This window comes from Aptenodytes patagonicus, chromosome 21, assembly GCF_965638725.1.
Source record: "Aptenodytes patagonicus chromosome 21, bAptPat1.pri.cur, whole genome shotgun sequence".
In the NCBI taxonomy this organism is placed as follows: domain Eukaryota; kingdom Metazoa; phylum Chordata; class Aves; order Sphenisciformes; family Spheniscidae; genus Aptenodytes; species Aptenodytes patagonicus.
The window spans coordinates 908,749-925,366 of NC_134969.1; positions in this window are offsets into that span (position 1 = coordinate 908,749).

Here is a 16,618-nt window from a genome sequence, read left to right on the forward strand (position 1 = left end):
CCAAACCCTTCTCTCTCTCGGCAGCAGGCTGTCCTTTCAGAGGGGGTCTGTAACCCCGGGGGGAGCTCAGAGGTGACCAGGGAAATGGAGCCCCGTGGTACCTGGGTGCCAGATGTGTGGCACCTCGGGGGGTGCGGCAGCCCCTCCAGCATTTCCAGAGAGCGCACCCCGATGTGGAGCCCTTGCAGAAACTGGGTAAGGACAACAGAATTAGCAAGTCTCTTGGCCGTGGGGTCTAACCTGTGCCTGTGTTTGACAAGTGGCTCCCATCACTTCTGTCCTCTGTGTCTGGTTAAAGAGATTTTCTTTTTTTTAAAAGGCATCCAGGCTCCTCCTTTTCATATTAATCAAGCTGATGATCTGAAAGCTTTTACCCCTCCACAGGCCAAGAAAGCTGCACTCCTTCCAAAAATGCCTCAGAGCTACATAATATCATCATCAGAAAAGGTAAAAAAAAGTCACAAACAATTATTTATCGACTCATAGTTTAAGAAAATGTTGTTTCCTCTCTCTAACAGAATAGAAGGAGATCCAGGTTCTAATGCTATTTTTCCCACTCTTCAGTCAATAACTTCAATAATAATTCAGCCTCGCTCAAGCCAGCCCACATATCCAGCCTCATTTCTCAGAGCTTTTGATGAGTCTGGGAGAATAAAAGGATGCTGAATTACACCAACCATATTACATGCAAGCGATACGAAAAATGCCACAACCCCCATGCACCCAGCTGCTCGCTCAGTCAATAAATTCAGCGGTGGTTTCCACTTTATGTGAGTGCCATATCACACCTGGTAAAACGCTGTTTCCTTTTGTTAGGTCAGATGTCTAATAGGAGGCAATGGCTCCTGTTATGATAAGAAGCACAGGGGTGCTGCGGGCAGCATCCCTTCATGCTCCGTGATGGCAATATTTCAGCACATCCAGTTTACAGCTGCGTTAGGAGCCATCGCAGTCCCTGTGCTCGGCCTGAGCAAAGCTTTGTTTGACAGAAATCCTCAGCCCGGTGAGACGGCTATTTCTGACTTTGTCACCTGGCTTTAAACCGGCTCCGCAGGGGTGTCAGAAGAGCACGGCCTCAGCACGGCCAGGCTGGCGATGAGGCTCATCGTCACTAAATGCCAATGTTGCTCCTGGCTCGCTTCTCAATCTCATTTTCAAGCCTTTCACTTTACGGCAGGATCTTGACTCGCAGTGGCATTGACAGCTCTCCACAGCGTCACGTCTCCATTACATGTACATTTATTTTGGTGGTCTCAGATAATCAGCTGTAGGATTCACCAGCTTTCTCCTTGACAACAAAGGGCCCGTAGGGGACAGCAGGGAGAAACTCCCCTCTATCCCCACTGCAAAGCTTATCTTTGGAGATCTGTCAGGGAGATCACCGGGGGAAACGTAGAAGCCAATAATTAATAAGTCATCCCAATAATCGAGATTTTCTAAAACAGTGAGCTCTGATTTTAGGTCTCAAAAGGCTCCCAAGGCTGCGCCAAAGGCATGGTGATGCCGAGGACGCCGTGGATGCTCAGCACGTGCTCAGACAGGGCAGACGGGTACCGGCTCCTGCCCCGCACACCCCGCGGCCGTTGGCCAGCCCCCTGCCAGGGCTCGGCCACGGCACCGGCACCAGCCGCTCAGGGTGGCCAGGCTGCCAGCTGAGGTTACATCGCCTCTCCACCCAAACCCTACGCAGCAAGGCAGAACAGCTCCTCGTTAGCCTCTTTATCATCATCTCTCTCATGAGCATTCACACGGCACCTGTCATCACGTTATCTTTGCACCGATAGCCACAACGTCGCCACGGTCAGACTCCACAGCACCCTCCCATGAAAAGTCCATGAACACCCAAGCAGTTTTGTCTTACAGAAAGCCACATCCCCCCATCCTTATTAATATGATTAATAATCAGGGGAAAAATGCACCTTAGCTTAGGATAAAATAAATATGTGAATAAAAGACAGATCTAATAAACCTGAACAGAATTTATGATTTTCTCAGACATTGCTTTGCGAGAGATGATGTTGCACAGTAATGCTGATTTGCTGGATGAGAACCATATAATTTATCCTGTCAGTGAACGCAAGAAATCTATCTATGCAGGGGATGACTGATAGTCTCATGAAAACTGGCAGGGACGCAAATAAAATAATTTTGTCCCTTAAAAAAATATCTAATTATCATGTCCTTGTTTATGACAATGCATGAGGGTGAGGACTGTGTCAATACCTACAACAGATTTCTGGTTTATGCTGAAACTTTCTTTTAATTTCAAAGTTTTAGCGTTTTTAAAGCTAATAATTATAGCTGTTAGGTCTTTGCTCTGATGTAAGCTCTTCTTCACAAGAACAGCTCAGATACCTGAACTGACACAGCCTTCCTCAGCCAGATCTGTCGGTAACTTACCCATGTAAAAAGCACAAGGCTCAGGTCAGCTCAAAATTATCAAAAACCCATGAAACAGCCTGTGCTGGGAGGGTTGGGTGGGCTTTGGGGCATGTTCTTTCATGTGCCTGTACAAGTACTTGCATGGACATGGGTGTTTGGCTGTTCCCATCACGGATCTCAACGGCTCCTGAAAGGCTTCTGCGTGCTGCTTGGTTCTGCACACCTGCATGTCTGTCTGTCTGTCCTGCTCCTCGCACCATCCAGGCATCAATCAGTCAGGCACCCACCTCTCCATGCCCTGCAGAAACCACGATGCTGTCAGTAATTAAAGCTCCCTTTGGCAGATGAAGATATGAAGCAGAGGGAGATGAAGCAGCTCGGCCCAGGGGGAGTGGGATCCCCTGGCTCCCAGAGCATCCCTCCCAGGTCCTGAGGGCTGCTCTCGGTGCCAAACACCGTGCAGGGCAGAGTTGTGCTGTCAGAAGGGGGGAGGCAGAACGACGTTGGAGGATGCTCTTGGAGGAAACGTGCAGCAGCGGGTAAAGATGCTGCGCTCGACTCCGGAGGGCAGCAGCCCCCGCCACCGCTGCAGGCAGTGCATGTTCTGCTTTCTATCCTTCACTTTAGTCATCGCACACACAAAAGCCCAGTTTGTCCCTGCAATACGTTCTGCAAAGCGTTATTCCTGCATGTATTCGCAATGGCATTAGATTCTATGGCTGATGAGGGTTGCTGCCTGCACCCAGCTCTCAGGGCTGGAGGAGGAGCGGGCAGAGGACACAGGCAGAGGCAACGCTGCACAGACCAGCTCAGAGAAGTACCTGCTGCTCCTGCGCTCACACAGCCACAGCGTCCCCCATGCAGAATACCTCCTTCCCCTCCTCCTTGGTGGTTAAGAGAGAGCTAATGAACATTTTTCCCCTGAGAAAAACTGGTCCCAGCTGAAAGCAACCTCTTCCACAAAAAAATCCTGCTTTGGATTAAAGTCTGAGAGCTTTGATGGAAATTAGCATTTTGTTTTGCTTTTGGATTTTGGGGAAAAAAAAAATCCTGTAATTGGATATTGCTCTCCCCAATTTTCCCCTCTGTTTATTACTGAAAGAATACACCACAATGAATAAGGTTAGAGGGAGAAAAAGGAGGGTTCCCATCACATTTTCCTTTTTCTCTACAAATTTAGAAGTTACTGAGTAGGAGAAAATGGCAGGAGAAAGCATTTATTCATTTTACATTAGACTGCAGCAAGGGAGGGAAATCATCATCAACAAAATCCTGACAAATCTTAAAATAAAACTGCTGTTTCTTTTTTAACTTTCTGAAATGGGAACAATTTTTAAATTACAAATGTTTTTCCATGCACTAATGTTTCTATTTCTCAGCTAGGCTCCTCGTGCAGATAAACCCACAAAATGTCAGTTGATTCAAACCTCCAGTGACTCTTGCTATTTTGGGGTAAACCTGGCAGTAGACACTGAACGCCGCGGCGGGTCCTGTCTACGCTCCTCCTGCCCTTCTGCGCATCCAGATGCGACGGCGCGTCTCTCCCGGGGCTGGTGATGGGTCTGGAGGGGCTGGTCCAGCACCGCCCCAGCCACCACAAACCCATCCACCGACACACCGTCCCTGGGCTTCTGGGTGTCCCTCCCCCCCCTTTCTCTCCACACCGTCCTCGTTTTAACTCAGGCTTGATGCAAAAATATTATTGCCCTATTTCAAGATGTGGCACCGCCAGTACCGCGCTGGCTGATCCACAGCCAACACGAGGGTTATCTGGGCTGCGGAGGGGAACACCCGGCCCCAGCTCCGCAGGGTGGGAATTTGGGCTGTCAGATGGTCCCTGAGCCGGTCCCAGAATAGCGTCACGCAAGAGGGAGAGAAGTAAAGTAAACAGAAACGGAGAAGTCTAAAAGCAATGTGCTGATGAGAAGAGCTATAAAAATCACTGTTTGCTGAAATTCTGGGAAGAGAAATAGAAAATACCCTTACATCTTAAAAGTCACTGCAGCTAAGAGCTTGAAAGGTCACAGGTTTTGCATTTTTCTTGCTGCTGCAAGGTCTGCTAATCGCTATTTAAGCGGAGTTCATTGGTGAGGAATGGTTTCAGTGGCAGGGCTCGTTCCTCACCGGGAAGAGCGGAGCTGGGTTAATAACACCTTATTTTGCAGAAAATTCCACTTCACTGGAGCATGTGTGAAAAGGACTTTGATTTGAATGAGGATTGATATCAGTCCTGCAAAGCAGGGCAACTAAAACGGCAACAAACCAAAGCATTTATAACCAAACTACCGAGCTGTGTGCTAAATTGTAAACTTATCACCCAGGCTGATTAGTTTGCAATAATCTGAGGAAAAGGTTTGTGCTTCTCTGCCCAGCAGAGATATACTGTCAGGTTGTAAAGCCTTCCTGGAGCCGGAGCTGCATGTGTGGGCTAACTGGCATAATTAACGTCTGATGAATTGCCAACACCAAGCATTGCTCAGAGCGGAGCCGCCTCCGCGGTCCAGGGGAACGTCCTCGTCCCGGGGTGAAGTGGTGGCCGGTGCCCCGAGACCGCAGTGGGAAGGAGCCTCCCGATCTCTCCGAGGCGGGAACTCCGGGCTAGCCTGGCCCGGGGGCCAGACAGCCTCTGGCAAGCTGTACAGCCGTGAGCCAAGTCACTCGCCCCTCCATTGCACTGCGACACTGGTGTTGGACCAGGGCCAGACAACCTGGGGAGAAGCAAGTTCTCTCCCAGCCAGGGATGTGCAAGGGACGCCACAGGCGCAGTCCCAGCCCGGTGAGCGGCTCACCTGCTCTGCAGCCCCCGGATGACCTGCACGAGGCAGGCAGAGGAGAGCAGATCCCAGGCTCGCATGGACCTGACCCCACCAACGCCTCTGCATCTGGTGGAGGTTTTCTGCTCTGAATGAGGGCAGCAAGATGCGCCGCCCAAGGCAGGGCATGGTGACTGCCTCCAGACTGCTTTGCTGCCAGCGCTGCAAGGAGCTGTAGCGCTATTTTTAGAACATGTGTGTGCAGCTTTTTTGGCATGTATTTTCTCTGTATTCCCTCTCTTACTTTCATATCAAAGCAGAGAATGACACGAAGGTGCTTCGTTGTCCTCACCTGGAGATCCTGATGCAGGATCAGAAGTGGCAGGTGCAGCGAGGTAAAATGCCAGGAAGAGAAATTGAAAATAATAAACAGGTACAACAGTGCAATAAATAAAGAGGATTAAATCAGAACAAAATCAGGTGACATTTATGTAGAGCATTTTCTTTGCAGATTACTCATGTAAGAAATGTACCCATACCATCACACAGCTCAGTTTAGCTCCACGACTAGATAATACTCAGGCAAACAACTCTCATAATTCTGCATTATGTGTTCCAGAGTGAATCCTGTTGGGTTCCAGAAACACTTTTGCATACAGCTGCGAGCAAAGCCATAGAAATATTCGTGTCCCCACAGGTGGCCGGGGGGCTGGCAGGTGCCCGGGGTGGGCAGGAGTGGGCATGGCGCAGAGCCCCCCTTCACAGACCCATGCTCTCAGCCCAGGTTATCTTATTCCTGGTGGAACAGTCATTAGGGCTCAGCATGTGCTAGTTACTGAAGCATGACTTTACGGTTTGGTAACATCGCGGCAAGGCTCGGCTGTCCCAGCTCAGCATTGCCCACCACTGCTGCCACCTCACCGGGCACATCCTGGGCTCGGAGCAGACGGCTGCAGCCAGCAGCAGCTTCAGCAATGTCCCTCCCTGGCACAGCCACTGAGGAGAGCCACAGGTTTTGGCTGGTTATAGAATCATTAAGGTTGGAAAAGACCTCTAAGATCATCGAGTCCAACCGTCAACCCAACACCACCATGCCCACTAAACCATGTCCCTCAGCACCTCATCTACACGTCTTTTAAATACCTCCAGGGATGGTGACTCAACCACTTCCCTGGGCAGCCTGTTCCAATGTTTAACCACTCTTTCAGTAAAGAAATTTTTCCTTATGTCCAATCTAAACCTCCCCTGGCGCAACTTGAGGCCGTTTCCTCTCGTCCTGTGATCTCGTTATGATCTCTCCCTGCCTGGGTACCGGTCTCAACACCCCTTCACAGGATATTCCTGGGTGCTGTAGACCCTTGTTTTTTAGAGCAAAGAATAATTCCTTGCTGTGATTGTGGTTATGTCCATGAAATAAAGACTGTGCCCAGCCCAGCATGGTCCTATTTGGACAGAAACTGATTCCCTAAAAAACACAGCTGCTTTATTGCTGTCTTCATCTCCACTCCTAAAGCCTTCTGCCACCTGTTCTGTCTGAAGCTCAGGGTATGAGACTTTCCAGAGAGGATAGCTTTTCATTACATATTTGCACAGTTTAATGAGGCCAGAGCCTAATCAATGTCTTCAAGCACCACCATGATGCTGAAAATCATGATAATATGTGAGCAGTAACATCACCATATCATCGCTGTCTGATTCACAGCAAGGCGTTCAGGGCTATTCTTCTTGGCAATCTCTGTGGAAAGTGTACTTTGTGAGTGATAAGGGCCATAACTTTGCTTTATTTTTCCCCCCATGCTGTTTTTGGCTCACACCCTATGTGGTTCTTTGTGTCATTTTTATAGTGACTTATAATAGCCTCAGTGGAGTTAGCCATGATTTACTTTGAGAGAGACAGGCTCGCTTTTGTCTGCTTGAAGCTGAAGCAGAAATTTTCCCATTGTTTAGACTTGTATGGCACTTAGCTAAATAAAATCAGGTAAAAAAATTAGGAAAACACAGATATTCTCTTTGTATTAAATAATTATTTCTTCCTCTAAACACTATTACTACTCCGCATTTATATGCTCCTACAGTGGCTATTGTGTAAGAACTTCAAAGTACTGATGCACATTCAATACCTGTCTGCCGAGGTATACGTTACCCACATTAAATGAAAGAAGTGCTTCTGGCTGGACATCCCCTTACACTTCAATAAAAGTATTTGTGACACCAGCAGCTGTCCCAGCCCGGAGCCAGCCCTCACCACTCCTGCTCCTCACTGCACCTGGGCCAGGCGCTCACCTGGGACCCATCAACCCACCTCCTCCGGGAACACGTTACCAGAGCACAGGCAGGCAGCTGGAGTCAACAAACCCAGAACAAGGGGAAGGAAAATCCAATTAAAAGATCCATTTGCAGATGGCCACTGAGTCAGACTTTCATAAATAAATGCTCCATTTCCTCTTCCTGACCCAGCTCCAGGCCCCGGCTTAGCTGTGACCCCCCAAGGTGAAGGCAAAGGCACATCTTCCTTTTACCTCTGTCTTGGGCTGTCAATCTCCCCCTCATTAAAGCCGGAGCAGTATGTCAAAGGTGGCAGCTCCCTGCTACTAAATTCCATCCCTCATAGCACACGTTCCCCAAGCCGGCGCTTCATGTTTGTTAAGGTTCATTTTCAAAGTCGCTGAAGCCCGTGCTCTCAATAAAGTGCAAATGTTAAGCTTTTGCAAGAGATGAGGGGAAGGTGGGGGAGATACCACCATCATACCCTCTTTAAAAATTGATAAAAATAAGATTAACAGATGTCTCTGGCTGTGAGACTCCATCACTTGAGCATCGTGCCTGCGCTCAGCACATCTCCATGGCAACTCGCTTATGTGGCCTGAATAGACATGTTGGGAAATTCGGGGTGCGCCTGGACTTCTGGGGTGTTTCAGTCTGGTCAGACCTCACACCCGCGACCGTGGCAGTACAGAAGTGAGCAGGGCAGCCGGCTGCGTGGCCTCGGGGAGCAGCGGCGAGACCAGCTGCCTTCATTTTTGCTGAAATGACCCAACTAAATCAGAATTGCAGGCTCTGAAGCAGGCAGGCAGGTATCTCGGGTAGGAAGACCAGCTTTGTGGGTGGAACGGGGCAGGGGCGAGCAGCACCATGACAAACCTGAGATGAAGACTCCAATTCAGGGCTGGATAAACTGGGCAAGACAGTCTGAAGGAGACACAGAGTCCCCCTGGGCTCTGCTGCAGCACCCATCCAGCCTGCTGAGGAGCTGGCTGCAGCTCCGCAAGGCTCGTGGGAGAGCGGGTGGGAGCACCAGGCCCCCCCACCCCACCCCTTGGCCTTCACCTTCCAACATGTCCCACCAGAGCCAGACTGACCGCTATTCTCCACTTGCACGTAGTGCAGCGTGGATCCATTTGGGTGGAAATATTCTGTTTGATGCTCCGCGTTCCCTTTTTAACATTTCATCTCCCTCCCTCCTGCCGTTCCTGGCAGCTGGAGCAGCGCCCCAGCCCCCCACCTTTACCACCGCTCCCCTTGATGCTCCTCTCATCACTCACCTTTGGCCATGAGCAACCCTCGCTTTTGAACTGCCTTTAACTCACACCAATCGTGGCATCACACACACATGCAAGGTGAAGTCTCTGCTGCTGTCCCTGGCTTTGTCCACAGCAGCGATTTCTCTCGACCCCATCTTTCTGAGAATGCTGTAACCATATGCTTATAGCACGAGTGCAACAACTACTCTTTGGAGAGGTATTTAGGACCAGCTATTGAAGCAGGAATACTGGAAATCAGATGAGCTATTTAATTCTCATGAAATTTCAAGTGCAAGACAAAAAAAGAACAGAGAAAAGCCTTTGGAAAACATCCAAAATTGCCCTCCTAGTTCAAACCAAGATTATCTACTTTGTCCCAGCCTTGTCCAGCACTATTTTTTTGTTTAACATTCACCTTCATCTAAACTGCCCTTACCCCTTTTGGAGGTTTTAACTTCCTTCTGCTGATAAATGACATTCAGTAAAGCACATACTAATGAGCCGAGATCCTTCATTTCACCCATGAAAAGATTGGTTATTGACAATAATCAAAGAGCAAATCTGTAGCTGTGCAAGTTGAGTTAATTCTGTTACACAGAAGAACATTGATTTGTTGTCACAAAGCATTTGTTAACCAAAAGGCATTTCCAGCTGAAAAGGGAAGGATGGAAAAACCCTGCTGAAGTTTAAAGTTCTTGCAAATTAGACAAACTTTGTTTTACAACCAAGTACATATTTTCCAGCGGAGAGAAGGACAGAGATGAAATCTGCTGCTGTCAGTGCCTTTTTCCCCCCCTATAACGATGCATCTTTCAGTGAACATGAGCATATCGAAAATAGCATTCTCACACCAGGTGTTGTTATTTTCTCTTCTCTCTTTGCAAAAACCATCACTAGTGGCTGCCTGTCCATCCAGGTCCTGTCCTGCAGCCACTTTGACGGCACTGGCCATCCCAGCAGCACTGATGGTCCCACTGGGAATGATTCACGTCCCCCTTCCAGCACTGCACATTGCTCAGTGACTGACAGTAGACCAAACTGCTGGGTAAAGCAGCTTCTTTCAAGCTAAGAACTAAGGAGACTGCCCATGCCCCAACAGCCATCTCCTGCAGACCAGCCAGAAGGTCGAATCAACACGAGCATCTCTGCGTGGGCCGGGCGAGGGGAGCAGAACCCCCCCGCAGGGACATGGACCGTGCGGGGGTGTCCTTGGGAGGAGCGGGGAGCACTTCCTCCCGCCCAGCCCCATGTTCCCCTGTGTTCTGCAGAGAAGTTAGCTTTGCTTTTAAGTTACATTTATTTAAATGTAAAATCCTCAGCTTAAATTGCAGCAGGTTTTGTGATATTTAATATCCAAAGCTAGGAAAGGTCATGTCTGTCTGAAAATAAAATGAGGTTTAATCTGGAGATTGTGTGTGGCAGGTTTTTTATGAAAATTTGGTTTAGAAATAGATCTTAAATCCATAAGGTCACCAAGAGGAACGTTTTTCTTTTTCAGAGACTTATCGTTCCCATATCTCAGAGGACCAGAGGATATTTCGGAGAAGAGGAAAACAAAATCCTGCGCCTTCCCTTCTGTTCATTTCTGCACCTGCTCCCTTCAATATCCATTCGTCATGCTCCTCTTCTTCTGTTTATTTGAATATTTGTGTTTAAGGCGTACCAAATAAGATACCTTTGTTGTATTCCTCCAATATTTTAACACCATTTTTCAGTACTTTTATGTTAAGTTCACGACAACTGCTGTTTCAGTGACCCTGCCGTACAGCCTTGCAGAAGCTGTTCTAGCTGAGCCTGAGAACTTCAGTCTTTCTTAATAAACACATCATTTTGTATCCCGCACTGTGGAGAACACAGCACTGAGCTGGTCCAGAAAGAGACATTATCCCCCAGGAAACTTCAGAAACATTTCAAAATCTCATCATTCCTTCCTTTTCCAAACAAGAACAGAAACAAAAGGGCTGGAAGGTGAGACAGCCGTGGGTCACGCCACCTCGGCCGTGGATGTCAGAAATAACACCTTCGAAGCGTGCAAGCCCAAAGTGAGCGCACGCAGCCCCTGCTCCGGCAGGACCTGGGCACCCCACACACCGTTCTGCCGGGGCTCTTCTCCTCTGGCACAGCCAAGGCAGCGGCACGCAATCCCTCTGCGGCACTGGCCAGACGAGCCACACTTTAGCTCATCCTCCTGCACCGTTTCTCACCGCAGCCTTTTCAGAAGTTGTCAGAAGTTAGTGCTCAGCTGTGAACACAGGACCCACCCCAAACAGTTGCCTCCAGGGCACTTCACATCCCATCCTGGTAGCTCCCAGGTGGCCATGGCAGCAGCATCTGTGAAGGACAAATCTACCAGTCCCCAGTTAACAAACTCTCCTGCTGAAATGAGGGAGTATTTTTCCTGGGACATGGCTCCAGGAGAAGCCCGGAGGAATCTGACTGCCTGCACCCGCTCCACAAAGCTCTGCAAAGACCAGTCTGAGGGTGCTACCTCCTGGCGACCCTCCCCAGCCACCAAAGCCCTGTGCTGGGAACCTTGCAGTAACAACCTCCTCTTTGCAATGGGGACACCGTGTTTATTCCTCTGACAGAAGTGGGGAACGTACCACAAAGCAATCTTAAGAGTATCCTAACATATTTTTTCTAAAAACCCAAATACTTAGTTTCATTCTTTGTCCTTAATAGCACCTTTAAACCCTCCTACCTGATGTCCCTTTCCAACAGGATCTGTGTCCAGCAATCACATATTCTGGACATAGCTACGGCATGAAATACACTTTCATAGCTCTGCTTGTGGGGCCTGGCTCCTCTGCACATGAGCTGAATTCCCCTGCAAACTCTTCTTGCCTTGCAGACTAACAGAGAGCTCTGTATATTTAATCATTCATGTACTTAGCATTAGAGCCAGGGAATCACACATAACACAAGGCTAAATTATACAGCAGCATGATAGCTTCCTACTTGCACATGCAGCACTTGAGTAATTGTACAGCGTGAGATCAGATGCCAACCCCTGTTATGCTGCCAATGAGTTGTGTCATGCTTAAACATCATTATTCTGTTATCCTTGCATTTACCCTGAGCCGACTTACGTCTGTTCATTTACTTGACCTGTTTTACCTTACATCAGCATGCCGAGCTAAAACACGACCTAAGGAAAGGCACAGAGAAGAGCGTGCAGCTCTCCCTCTGTCAGATGTATTTCACCAGCCTGAGTGGCTGCCCTCAGCCAGCCGGGCACCCAGAGCACCGCGACAGAGCATCGGCACACAGGGCTGTGGGACCGCGCTCAGTGCCGATGGCCACCTCGCCCGCCCCAGCCTGGGGGTCCCCGAGCTGCCCTGGGCTGGGGCAGGCTGCTGTGTTGCCCCCAGGGTATCGGCTCCCTGGGCCATGCTGAGCCATCGGTTGTCCCAACGTTTTTGTGCACGTGCAGTCTCTGACCCATGCAAGAGCACTTGGGGAAAAAAGCACGCTCTGACCAATTTTGTTTATCAGCATCAATTTCTGGAGATGCAGTCTGTTCTTTCTTCAGAGAGCATCACCCTGCAGCCAGTGCTCCTTTTAACTACGAGAGGTAGATATACACATCTGTTCAAATAAGGGAGCATTTTACAAAACCTTTTACTGGTATTTCTGTCACTCTGTTTGATCTTGTTAAGAATCAAAGAAAGCAATTACATGCTTAATCTTGTTCTATAAAACTGTAGCTACAGATAAAACCACCACGGGTAACACATACTATAGCACGAACACGAAATGAGTAAAAATGACACGTGATCTTTGATGCCTGACTTAAGACATCCAGAAAGGAGCTTCAGAACTCCCTAAAATTTCAGATCCCTCTAAGACAGCTTGAGTGCAAGTTGCAAACTCACAAGCTTTTTTCTGGCACTTGTGTACCAAGAGCAGAAAATATCAGCAAGGCCTAAAGATAAGGTTTCCTTCTAATTCTAGACACATTTACTGATATGACTGCAGATCTGTGAGATTTCAAGAGCCCAAAGGGGAAGCAATACAGAAGAAAGGAAAACGCTAAGAAAGGAATTTCAGCTTTGTAAGTATGGGGAAGAGGTGAAACTCAAGGAGCTATGTGCATAGCATTTCTTTTGCTGAAAAAATATTTTTTTCACTTTGGGTGAAATCCAGCACAGTGGAAGCACCAGCTACGACTTAAAAATCTCATTTTAGCACCACAAAGCCTATTCCAGTCCCCCAGCAGAACTTGTATGGCACATATACCTTGTGTTGGCTTTTTGTGCTTGCGTAAAGTCACTCATGATAGAGCCCCCCTGTAGGAAACTGGGCGAGCAGCACAGATGATACTTACTTTTCACTGAGCACCTGAATCCTTGCAAAAATATCTGCTCTAAAACAAGAATTACTGTAAAACAGAAATTCATTGTTCCAGGTGATTCCAGACAACCGGTGTCCCTGGAAGAGGAACAGCCTGTACCAACGAGGAGACATCACCTACAGCAGATGGGAAGCTCAGCCACAAGATGCTTTCCTGGGGGGAAATGGCATTGGTACAGGCAAGTGGTACGGCTCCAGGCAATGCACATTTTTTTCAGAGGTGAAGAGCAGCACTCCACGTCAAGGCAGTAAGTCAACAAAATGCAGCCCTTCGTGTAGCCTTGGCTGCCGTGTCCCCTGTCTGTGCTGGATTTACCAAGGTGGCAGAAAGCAACAGTTTGTTTACAGTGCAGAGAAGGCAGGGATAGGTGTCTCCCTTAAAAACAAAACAAATGCAAATAGTTTCAAACCCATTCCTGTAATGAAAGTGATCATGCATAATTCAGTGATAACAGAGACTACGCGGAGACATTAAAAACCCAACGCACTCAGCCCTTAAATCTCAGAAATAACCAAGCGGCTGCTTCCCATCCAGGAGCTGTCAGATGGAAAGCCTTTGCCATGGGGAGCCAAGGTCAGCCGGCACACGTGGACCCGGTCCAGGGAAAGCCTCGGAAACCTGAGGGACTTCAGCACATCCCCAATCAGCTCAGTGTCCCTGGGACTGCGGGGACTCGGGTCTGGCAGCATCACGACCAGCTCAGCTAACACGTTTCTACCCCCACCTCTGGAGCACCCAGCTGAGCACCCGCTTTCCCCCTCAGGCCCCTGTGCCCCATTGCCACCCCATGGGTCCCATCTCCTCCTGGCAGCTCCTGGGTCCTGCGGGGCTGAGGATGCACAGCGGGAGGACCCCCTGTCACACAGCTAAGCCGAGCAGGCCGGGAAAGCATTAAAACCAGCATTTGGAGAGAAAATGTGACACCTGGATATTACACGATGTAATGGAACCAGCCAAGTGGTAAATGTAGCTTTTAAATAGGTTTTGTGTTCCCTATTAGCTTGTCTGATGCTGATTAGTTCTGACAGCAAAAGGGCTGGTCAGCAGCTTTTCCTGGTGAGGCTGCTCCCGTGCCCGGCACTGGGGATGCCGGCAGGACTGGCCGAGGAGCCGAGTGGGACCCACCCGCTCCCCACTGTGGCGTCCGCGCCCTCTGCACGGGGCAACGGCTGCGGGACCCCCTGCAGCGTGGGCACCCTCCTGCCCCATGCTGCTGACCTGCATCCCCCGGGCAAGTTGGGGAGACCTGGGGGGCCTGGCTCCAGCACCCCACATTTAGCAAGAGGGGCCCAAGGCAAAGGCAGTGGTGCTCTCAGGACAGCAGGCACTAAAAGGGAGCGGCAGAAAACAGCAGATGAGATTTGAGGGAAACTTCTGGAATTGCGTAATTGCAGGTAAATGAACACATATGCCAATGCACGCGAACAGCAGACACCCTGCACACCAGCTCTGGAGGCTCAAGCCACATATTACAAATGCTTAGTCTCAAATCAGGGGTATGTTTTATTTAAACTCCTAAATATTATTTCTTAGTATTTCCAAAACATGAACAGGTGGGAAGGAAAACACAACAGTGGGAGGCTGGGCAGCCTCAGTACGTACCTGCTAGCTTAGACCCTACCATTTCCCTGTGCCCCTCATGGGAGGCTCCACTTTTCATTCCCATCCCTGCAGGGACACCCAGCACATCCTCGGTCCCCAGGGCAGACATCACCACAATGGCAGCTGCGGGATCGGGTCCCTGGGGAGGGTTCTGCTGGGCCACGCCATCGGCTGCCTGGTGGGGATGAAGGGTGAGAACGGGTCCCTTTTATAGCCCTGGGGCATCTCTCCTGCTTGAGCCACAAAAAGGCTCAGGGGGCTGAGCTGTGGCTGGGGAGAGCTTGCTTGGGGGACTGGAGCACTGCGTGCCCCAGAGCTGGCCCCGGCTGCGGCAGGTCCAGACCATAGCGCCTGCCCAGAGCTACGGCACATGGCAGCAGCTGGCGAGCAAACGCAGCAAGTGCTGGGGCCTGATAAGGGTCACCCATGGGGTCTCACCCCTCACCGTGGCTCCTGGCCTCCCGCCCAGCAGTCCCCCATAGATGCACACACCGGTGGTGATGGCTGTGGACGTGCAGGGACCGGTGGACTCAGCCCCCAGGGGCAGCTGCCTCTGCTCTGCTCGAAGTGACTCACTGCCGTGCTCCCACCAGCCTTGGTAACATGGACTAGAGACAGAAACCTGTCTGCTGGGTACCATGGGCCCATCTGTTCTCCTTAAAAAAAAAAAATTTTTTTCAAAATCATACATTCTGGAAAGATCATCTGTATAACTACTTTCTCCTTAACAATCTGGGTTTATGTGGGTTTTTTGTGGTTTGGTTTTTGGTTTTGTTTTTTTTTTTTTAACTCCTCTGGGCTTTCAGCATTTCACACTGATCCAGTGCACTCTCCCCTCCTCCCCCTTTGGGAGGGATCAGTCAGTCCTGAAACTGAAAGCTCTGCCATTTAGGAAGAGAAAAAGGACAGAGAGGTCTTCTGCTGTTTATTCTGCTATCGGCAACATGTATGAGCACTGTCACAGGTTTATCTAGTGCTGTTACTCTGCATTTTTTTCAGCCAGATGAGGTTTGTGAAAAGGTTTTATCTTCATTCACAGTTTCTAATAAGAACAGAGCTAAAATTTCTTCATTGCTTTGCTTTTTACTATGAGCTTTCCAGTACTTAACAGATTTTCAGAGCTACACAGCAACTGCCTTTATTCTTTTCACTTGCAGTTAGCTCTCTCATGTTTTCCCAGGATAAAGCTTATTAAAAATGCATAGAGAATAGAGGCTTACGTAGGAAAAAAGCAGCTAAGAAAAAATTCTAGTTAATTGGAATTTGGAAAGAGTTGTACTATCACAGGTTTAAATTCCAAACCAGATTTCCAAACCCAAGCTGGTTAGATTTGCTTTGGCCCAAAACCTGTTTTTAAGAAATGTGTTTAATGAAAGTGTTAAAAGAAACATCAAGTCTGAGTTTCTTAAAATTCTGCAGTAAAGATGTTTGAAATGAAAAAGCCATTTTGGACTCAACATGTCTAACTTCCAGCCTAAATGAGCTCAGTATAAATCTTTACTTTTCATTTTCAGTGCACAGGCAGGTTTGTCACTCCTCATCCTGTGGCCGTGGGGACAGAGCACGAAACCCTTCCTTGGCTCCCGTCAGAGACGTTCCTGCTTTGAGGAATTGTTTCTGTCCAGAAGAAACAGCCTGGGGAAACTTTCCTCCTGATGTTTTTGGTAGAAGGCTGAGGGTTTCCAGCCAGCCCTAGCGAGGGGCCAGTGCCCGTGCCCAGACTCACCGGCCGGGCGCCCATCGGCACGAGCAGCGCCGGCAGTGCCCACGCTGGCCCCGCACCGGCAGCCTGACACCCCCCCCCCCGCCTTTGCCAGCGTCAATAGTCGGGTTTGCAGGTGTGCCAGCCCCTACAGCATCAGATTTCCTTCCCTGGAAAATGAGAATACCCAAACAACACTAATATCAAGCTTCACTGTTATTTCCTTTTCTCAATAAACAGTCCATCGTTTCTCGGTAGGATTAAGTAAAAGCCAGTATTTTAATTGTACTATAAGATCTTTCAT